The sequence below is a fragment of the Rhinopithecus bieti genome, unplaced genomic scaffold (genome assembly GCF_001698545.2).
Source record: "Rhinopithecus bieti isolate Rb0 unplaced genomic scaffold, ASM169854v2 scaffold_39703, whole genome shotgun sequence".
Lineage (NCBI taxonomy): Eukaryota > Metazoa > Chordata > Mammalia > Primates > Cercopithecidae > Rhinopithecus > Rhinopithecus bieti.
Genome location: NW_016816905.1, coordinates 622,487 through 626,356, shown reverse-complemented (window position 1 = coordinate 626,356; position 3,870 = coordinate 622,487).

Here is a 3,870-nt window from a genome sequence, read left to right as displayed (position 1 = left end):
CTCGATCTCCTGACCTCGTGATCCGCCCGTCTCGGCCTCCCAAAGTGCTGGGATTACAGGCTTGAGCCACCGCGCCCGTCCCAGGTGAAGTCTTTGAAGGCACCAGAAAAGACCTTCTATTTTGAAAATATAAGCCCCACGAGTTGGCAATCCTCTATTAAAACCTCGTTCATTTGAGCTGCAAAAGAATTTTCCATCTTCAAGTGTCTCCTAGTACAAAACAAAACAAATGCCTCCTGGTAAGAGCTAAGCCATATCATCTCATACTTTAGTTATGACTATACACCTGGCTTGATAACCTACAAGAGTAACACACTAAATGGATTAGCAATTATTGTGAAGACCTTGGGGAAGTGGGAAGTATGTGGTGAGAGGAGAGGCACTGAAGGAGAAATGGAAAGGCTCCAGAGACAAATTTCATCGACCCGGCCAGGGTCTTGAGCACGGCACACAGCTGAGGTAGTGCCGCATAGCGAGCAGAGTGGGCGGGCTGCAGAATCATAAAATCTAATTAATACCTGTGCCTGCCTGCCACATACTTAGCCATGAGACATTAGGTCAGTTACCTTGGCCCTCTGAACCTCAGTGTCCTTGTCTGCAAAACAAAAATAATACTATATGCCTCTTAGTGCAAGTCTGGTGATGAGATGAAATAATGCATGTTATTTCATTTCCCTGGAATTATAAATGTGCAAATACACCAGAAATGTTTAATAACAGTAATGCTTTGTATTTGCCAAGGTGAATGTCTCAGGCAATGAATTCTTTGGGAAATTACATCACAATAGAATTTTCAGAGATGAAGCTTCCTTAGAGATTATCTAGTGGCTTTTAAACTTCTTAAAGCTCAACATCCTTCCTTCTAACAAAATTTATAAGAAGGTGTTATGTAAAACAGGTAAAACTAGAATTGCTATTTTTCAAAGTTAGGGGGGTAAGAAGTAGTACAGAGAAGGGGGCAATAGTTGTTCAGTGGAGGCACTTCCCAGAATCTCCTAGGTTTCCTCAAAAATGTCTTCAAAGAGCAATGGAGTCCCCTGTCATTAATTAAGTGGCACCCAGTGACTTTTAGGCAGTTTCAGAAGGAAAAAAGAAAAAATCTGTGAAACCGTTTGATCATACATATTTTGCAAATTTCAAGTGCAGGATGAATTTTGATTTTTACAAAAATTCTTTATAGCTAGCTCAAATCATCTGTTTAAAAATCCTGCCTTTGCTTTAGGAATTTGGGTAAGTCTACCTTGGCTAACATTCTGGAAATAGGGTGCAGTGTTTTCTCAGCTGAAGTATTTTCACATAATACGTATGTCCCTGCTTAGGACTGTTAACTTGTTTTTTGCATTAAACTACCAGTTCACAAACATGGATCTGTGACCTAAAAGTGGTTCAATGAAGCATAAAAGGAGTGATGAAAATACTAATGTAAATACTGCCATAAAGAACAATCTGTAAATGGAAATAATTAACAAGACTTGCATGCAAATACAGATTATGAATCTAAATGTGCTGGGACAAGTGAATGTGTGAACGACACGCATTCTCACAAGCAGTAGCCCCTGCCAGGTATGATCCTCCTGGCTTCCAAATTGACAACCTCCTGTGACACGGGACAGGTTTTATTGGGAAAGGTCAAAGCTTCAAGGCCAGGATCAGCAAGAACAAAAAAGGAAGGCACTGTTGTTTCTCAGACACACCCCAGCATCTATGGAAAGGCTTGCCAGGGCCCAGGACCTGTTCTTTTGACTTTTTATAGCACAAATTTTAAATGAGTCTTGTCAACAGGGGGACTATACTACACAGTCTGCTTGACATTGGAAAGTTAAGATTTGAGAAATCAGCAATCTATACAAGTTGTCTGAGATAGCCGGCTGTCCAAGACAGAGATAACACAGGTCCCACAGGTAGTTACAGTCTCCACTGTCTGCCATCAGTCCTGAGGGTAATTGGGTACAGCCTCTCCAGCTGGAGAAAGGGGTGGGCTGGGGTGCAGCCCTACCTAGATAATTGTGCAAGAAATCCACAAGAAGTAGCCAGGATCACTTACAGACAATACTGCTCGCTGCACAGCAACTAAGCAGTGGGCAATAACAACGGTGTTGAACAAGCCAGACATCTTCCTTATTAAATGTTTTGGAGTTAGTTTTTGCTAAAATCAGTCAAAGTCCCATCAGGAAGCGGAACAAATGTGGTAACTGAGGAGAGCTTATTAAAGGAACTGTTCACAAACAGGTGAGCAGCCATAAGTAAAATCAACAGCTGCAGGAGGAAGCCATTACCACCTCTAGGCCTGGAGGGGCGAGGGGAGGAATGGTTACCCAAACCCCAAGACGGCTCTAGCTGTGGAGGGGGCCGAAGGACAGAAGGTGGCCTTCAGGGCTTTTGGTGTAGGAATTCAGCTACTTCTAATCTGTAATCCTGCAGAGAGGGGACTGGGAGAATAAATATCCTGATCTCACTCTTCCACCTTCCAAACCCCTGGTGATGCTCCCATTGGCAAAACCCAACCACAAGTCAGAGGGCAAGGAATGTGGCAAAATCAGCTGATGAGGCCCATAAAGGTTGGCACGAGACCAAGCGGAGATGGGGAGAGAGTGGCTATGAGGGGCGAGTGAAAGTGTCCACATACTAAGAAAGACAGGAACCAGTGGCAATTTTGGGGAGGTCAGCTTAGGAGAGCTAAGGAGATGAGAGACTGATTACAGAGCTGGAGTGGGTAAGGAGAGATGATAAGAGAAGGACTACTTTTTCAATATTTTGATCAGGAAGGAAAGCAAAATGGCACAAAACTATCTTAAAGAGATCTCTGTAGTAGGAAAATATAGTATTGTCTGGTTTGGAAAAAGGACTTAAGTTTCATCTGAAGAGCAGAAGGATCCATTGTAAAGGGAATGACTAGAGAAAGAGGGACAAACATATGGACCCAAAATGGGAAAGGACAGAGTTTTGAAGACAAGTATTAGTGTTACATAAATATTCTCAAAATAGTATTATACCAACTGTTTTCTGGAAATCATTTTCCCTCCCTACAATAATCACTCACTCTTAGAATGTATACTATGGCATGTTTACTATATCACGTTCTAAGTGTGTTTTATTAAGGTACGACTTCACAGTGTTCTCACATATGACCTGAACAGACTATAGTACTTGGTTGAAATGAGAAGACCAGATTTAAGTATTAGGTAAAGGTTAAGAAAACTTTAAATACGTTTCAAAATTAACTATTGGAATACTTTCTTTGCTAAAAATAAAATATGTAACCAGAGTGAAGGCAATTACAAATTAAATTGCTTTCAGTCTTTTTTCATTCTACATCTATCAAGTTTCACGGATCTCAAGGCAAGAAACAATGCGCTGTCTAAATTCGATCTCTAGAATGATGAGATCTCTCATTACCATTTAGGGGCATACTGAATTGTTTCCTGCCTGATCGTCTTAAGATTATCATTATCTATCACTTAATAGATTGAAGACCTCAAGAATCACAGTGTTTGAACTACTAACATGTTATTAATCTCATTAATGGCATTATTTTGTTTATTGTTGAAGAGCCTCACCATATTTAAAATGAGCCAGAGGACCCGGCGGAGCAAGATGGCCGAATAGGAACAGCTCCAGTCTCCAACTCCCAGCGCGAGCGACACAGAAGACCAGTGATTTCTGCATTTTCAACTGAGGTACTGGGGTCATCTCACTAGGGAGTGCCGGACAATCGGTGCTGGTCAGCTGCTGCAGCCTGACCAGCGAGAGCTGAAGCAGGGCGAGGCATCGCCTCACCTGGAAGCGCAAGGGGGAAGGGAATCCGTTTTCCTAGCCAGGGGAACTGAGACACACAACACCTGGAAAATCGGGTAACTCCCACCCCAATAC